The sequence below is a fragment of the Suncus etruscus genome, chromosome 16, assembly GCF_024139225.1.
Source record: "Suncus etruscus isolate mSunEtr1 chromosome 16, mSunEtr1.pri.cur, whole genome shotgun sequence".
Taxonomy (NCBI): Eukaryota; Metazoa; Chordata; class Mammalia; order Eulipotyphla; family Soricidae; genus Suncus; species Suncus etruscus.
The window spans coordinates 8,098,390-8,104,662 of NC_064863.1; positions in this window are offsets into that span (position 1 = coordinate 8,098,390).

Below are 6,273 nucleotides of genomic sequence, written 5' to 3' on the forward strand. Positions count from 1 at the left end.
TCTGGTGTTCAATGATCTAACACCAATCCCACTACCAGTGGCAACTTCCTTCAACCAATGTTCCCAGTTCGCCTTCTACTACTCAGTCTGCCTCTATGACAAGCATATTTTTATGTTTGATTATTGTAGTTTGATCTCACGCTTTCAATGTCGTTAGTGTGTGTGTGTGTGTGTGTGTGTGTGTGTGTGTGATTCTGTGTGTTTGTGACAACCGATATTCCCAAGACTTTTGACCACTACTTTTGTTACCTCTGGTCTACATCTTCTTATTAATCTTCCTTGATTTTTTCCCTTGCCTGTCTTCTTCATTCATATAATCTTTTTTTTTAAATGTGATGTCAGAATTATGACAAATGGTCACACAAGTTCAAAAAAAATTCCTACTGACTGAGTTCAGCATCATGAATTATGATTTCACAATCATGGCCTAGAATTCACATTTTTTTAATAAAGGCAACATGAATATGTAGATATTTTTGAATTTATAAGTACATATGCCAATGTCAATATAAAATCTTTTTCTTTTTTATATCTTTATTTTAACATCTTGATTACAAATATGACTGTGATTAGGTTTCAGTCATGTAAAGAACACCCCCGTTCACCAGTGCAACATTCCCACCACCTATGTCCCAAATCTCCCTCATCACACCCCACCCCCACCTGTACTCAAGACAGGCTTTCCAGTTCCCTCATTCATTCACATGGTAGTTCTTAGTGTAGTATTTCTCTAACTGCACTCACCAATCTTTGTGGTGAGCTTCATGGAATGAGCTAGAAGTTCCAGCCCTCCTCTCTTTGTCTCTGATTGTTGCAAAAATGACTTTTATTTTGTGCTTTTTTTCCTTTACATTTTCCCACATATTTATTTATCGATTGATTGATTTTTTGACATCTTTATTTTGGTGTAGAGATTGAAGTTGATGTCTCCAATATTATTTTATTTTACTTTATTTTATCTTCTCTTTCTCTTTCTTTTTGCACTCTGGCATGATTTGATTTCAGAACAGAGACTATTGTGTGGTGCTTGTCTTTATTGCTGTAGTGCTCACTGGATATTTAATTTGATATCTCTTTCTGTATTGTTGTGGTGTTTCAATTACCTTTTTTACATCCTCTCTCAAACTGAGGTTGAAAACTTCTAGAAGATCTCCGCCCATTTTCAGCATATTGACTTTTTTTTTAAAATATTTTCTTATTTTTGTACCCCAATTTATTGCTTTTCTTTCCTTCAAACAAAACCACATAACTAATTTTTATCTAGCTCTGCCTTTTAAATAGAGGGGGAAACAAGGGAGGGTACCAGGACCAAACAGATATATGATCACTAATAGTAAGCTACACAAAGAGGGGGCCACCTACTCTAGCAGCTGGGGTGGGGGGGGGGGAGATGGTGGGGTATATGGGTTGCAGAAAGGGAACTGGGATGGGGGTGGGACAAATTTAGTGATGATTCCTTTTTTCAATGTTAATATGTACCTAAAATACTACTGTGAAAGATATGTAAGCCATTATGATCAAAATAAAAATTAAAAGAAGAATGAGAGGTGTGGGGGGATGGGGAGGAGGGATCTGGGAAATTGGTGGTGGGAATGTTGCACTGGTGAAGGGGGGTGTTCTTTACATGACTGTAATCATACAACTATAATCATATTTGTAATTACGATGTTTAAATAAAGATAATTATAAAAAAAAAAAAGAAAAGAAAAATGAGGCTGCTTACACCCCTCCCCTGTCGCGTCTGTGAGATTTCCCGGGGCAGAATTCGCCTGGGGAACTTTTGCTGCCTGCCTCCACCCTGACCATGTCTTTGAGGTCTCTGGCGCCCCCTGCTGGACCGAGCTAGGAACCACAGACGAGAGGGGTTTCCGGCAGAGGCCTGGAGGAGGCGGACCTCAGCTGACATCCAGGTAGGGGAGGAGGGTAAAGGAGCCAGGCTCAACAGCGCCCACCCACCATTGTGGCCAGGAGTGGTACTGCACTGGCTGGCAGCAAGAGGGGGAACACTAGCCACACTCCCACTAGAAGGCACGCTAGAGGCCAAACCTCAGCCAGCCCACCCAACAGTCCCACTCATAGCTGCAACCCAGAGAAGGAACCCAACCTCACAACTCAGGGAGCAAAAGCAGGCCAAAATCAAAAGGCACTGCTCTCCAAGCCACACCAATGACTGAAAAAAAAAATATGGGTAAAGCAAAGAGGACCCTAACAGCTGGAGATACAGAGAGAACCCCTACTAAGTTCCCAAGTCCACCAAAACGCACAGATCCAAGAGATGAAGATTTAAAAGCAGCCATGAGAAAGGAAATGCAAGCCATGGCAAAAGAAATGAGAGAATTACTAGCCACCGAGTACAAGATATCCACAGAAGAACAAATTAGCCAAATTAAAGAAGATCTGATACAGAATGAGAAACTCCATACAAAAGGAATTAAAGAAATTAACAGATATTATAAAAAGCCATACGAGCAGAATCACAGAGTTGGAGAAGCACGTAGTAGTACTCGAAGGAAAACTGCAAACAAAAAACGACCAGGAAACAAACAAGGAACTAAGAGGCAAGGCTCTAGAAGGAAAAGTCCAGTACTCAATAAACAAGGACAAAATAAATAATCTAAGAATTGTAGGTATACCAGAAGGGGAGGAAACAGGGAAAGGGGAAGAACAAGTAGGGAAATAATAGCAGAAAACTTCCCCACCCTTTGGAAAGAGGACTTTGTGCAAATCCAGGAAGTGAAAAGAGTCCCTAATAAAATAGACCCTAATAAACCAACACCAAGACATATAGTAATCCAAATGGCAAAAAGAGGGGGGGGAGAGATAGATATATAGATAGATAAAATCCTTAAAGCAATAAGGGAAAAAAAGAACCTCAAGTACAAAGGAAGGGACATAAAAATCAAACCAGATCTCCCATAGTCGAGGACAGGATTAGAAAACATAAACCGGACTTTTGCTGCCTGCAAGAAACATACCTACAAGTACAGGACAGGCCTAGGCTTAGAATAAAAGGATGGAAAACAAATTTTCAAGCCAATTGAAAACAAAAAAGAGAAGGGACAGCCATTCTTATATCAGACTGAATACCATTCAACCACGAGAAAGTGATCAGAGAAAAAGACGGTCACTACATACTAATCAGGGTAACACTAGATCAAGAGGTTCTAAACCTGATAAATATTTATGCACCTAATATAGAGTCAGCAAAATATGTGAGGCAGTTTTTTACTAACCTGGAGAAACACATAAAGGGAAATGTGAAATAGTAGGAGATCTCAAACTCCACTATCACCACTGGACAGATCCAGCAGACAGAAAAATAGCAAAGAAATAAGAGCCCTAAATGAAAAATTAGAAGATCTAGGGCTCATAGACTTATATAGGGCCCTCCACTCCCAGAAAACAGAATACATATTTTTTCAAGCCCCCATGGAACCTTCTTCAGAATAGACCCATGTCTTAGGATTCAAATCTAAACTATATAAGACCACAGATGTAAGTATCATTAGAAGCACCCTATCAGATTAGTATGCAACAGAGGTAAAAAATGACTGCAAGAAGAAGCAATGTAGAAAAACTAATACCTGGAGATTAAATAACATGCTGCTCAACAACAGCTGGATCAAAGAGAAAATCAAGGAAGAAATAAAAAGATTCCTTGAGACAAACTATAATGAAGAGACGACTTGTCAAAATTTGTGGGACACAGCAAAAGCCGTAATTAGGGGGAAACTCATACCAATACAGGCCTATGTCAAGAAAGAGGAAAATGAAAAAATCAATGGTTTAAAATATCATCTCAAGGAATTGGAACAACAGCAGCAAAGAAATCCAACCACAACCAGAAGGCAAGAAATAATTAAAACCAGAGCAGAAATAAACAACATAGAAACTATGAAAACAATACAAAAATGGGACAGAGAGATAGCATGGAGGTAGGGTGTTTGCCTTTCATGCACAAGGTCATCAGATCGAATCTGGCTTCCCATATGGTCCCTCTTGCCTGCCTGGAGCAATTTCTGAGCATAGAGCCAGGAGTTTCCCCTGAGCACTGCCGGGTGTGACCCAAAAACTACAAAAAAAAAAAAAAAAAAAAAAAAAAAAGGCAAAACAAAAAATCAATGAGACCAGGAGTTGGTTTTTTGAAAAAATAAACAAGATAGACAAACCACTGGCAAAACTCACCAAAAAAAAAAAAAAAAAAAAAGAGGAAAAACACCCAAATTAGTAGGATCACAAATGAAAGGGGAGAGATTACAACACAACCCCAGGAAATACAACATATTATGAGATCATATTATGAACAACTATACTCAGTTAGGCTACAGAACCCAGTAGAAATCGACAGATTCCTGAAAATATACGATCTTCCGAGACAGGAAAAGGAAGACCTAGAAAGCCTAATCAGACCAATCACTTCAGAGGAAATTGAATATGTAATTAAGAAACTCCCTAATAACAAAAGTTCAGGCCCAAATGGATTTACAGGTGAATTGTATCAAACATTCCAAGAAGAATTACTACCAGTTTTCCACAGGCTCTTCCAAAACATCGAAAAAACAGGAATCCTCCCCAACTCCTTTTATGAGGCTAATATCACACTCATTCCCAAAGATGGCAAAGACACCACCAAGAAAGAAAACTACAGACCAATCTCACTAATGAACATAGATGAAAAGATACTCAACAAAATCTTAGCAAACTAAATCCAGCACTTCATCAAAAAGATCATACACCATGACCAAGTGGGTTTTATCCCAGGAATGCAAGGTTGGTTCAACATACGCAAATCAATCAACATTATACACCACATCAACACAAGAAAGACAAAAACCACATGATCATATCAATCGATGCAGAGAAGGCGTTTGACAAAATCCAACACCCTTTCATGTTAAAGACACTCAGCAAAATAGGGTTAGAAGGAACCTTCCTCAAAATAGTTACAACAATCTGTGAAAAACCCACAGCCAACATTATCCTTAATGGTGAAAAACTAGAAGCATTTCCACTAAGGTCAGGAAGTAGGCAAGGCTGTCCACTCTCTACACTCTTATTCAATATAATCTTAGAAGTCCTTGCAATAGCAATCGACAAGAGAAGGGAATCAAAGGAATCAAAATTGGGAAGAAGAACTCAAACTATCTCTTTTTGCAGATGATATGATGATATACATCGAAAACCCTAAAGAGTCCATGTAAAACTCCTAGAAACAATTAACCATTACAGCAAAGTGGCTGGATACAAAATCAATACACAAAAGACAGTAGTGTTTCTCTATACAACCAATGAAGCTGAGGAGAGGGAGATTAGAAATATAATTCCATTTAAAATAGTATCAAAAAATATCAAGTACCTAGGAATCAACCTTACAAGGGAAGTGAAGGACCTTTACCAAGGAAATTTCAAAACACTTCAGAAAAAAATTGACAAGGATCTAAGGAAATGGAAGAACATCCCTTGCTCATGGGTAGGTAGAATCAACATAAACCAAAATGACTACCCTACTCAAACTTCTATATAGATTCAATGCAATCCCCATCCAAATCCAGGCATCATTCTTTCAAGACTTAGAACAATCAATCATAAAATTTATCTGTAACCACAAAAGACCCAGGATAGCCAAGCAGATACTGAAAAACAAGAAGCTGGGTGGCATCTCTTTACCTAACCTGAAGCTAAAGCCATAGTGATCAAAACAGCATAGTACTGAACAAAAACAGAGCCTCAAACCAGTGGGTTAGAACAGAGTTTCCAGACACAAATTCCCAGATATACAGTCAAGTAATATTTGACAATAGAGCCAAAAACTTGAAATGGAACAAAGAAAGTCTCTTTAACAAATGGTGTTATTACAACTGGAAAACCATCCATAAGAAACTGAAAATTGACCCATACCTTACTCCTTACACAAAAGTCAACTCAAAATGGATTAAAGACCTTGATATTAGATCAGAATCTATAAAGTTTATTGAGTAAAAAAGTAGGCAGAACACTTGAAGATCTATATATTAAAAAAGTCTTCGAGGATGGAACACCAATGGCAAGGATTTTAGCATCAGACATAAACAAATGGGATTACATCAAACTAAGAAGCTTCTGCATGGTGAAGAAAACCCAACTTAAAACAAGAAGACAGCTAACTGAATGGGAAATTTTTTCGCACTCAACACATCAGACAAAGGACTGATAACCAAAATATACAAAGCACTCAAAAAGCTGAGTCTCCCAAAACCAAATATAGCCATAAAAAATGGGGATATGAAATGAATA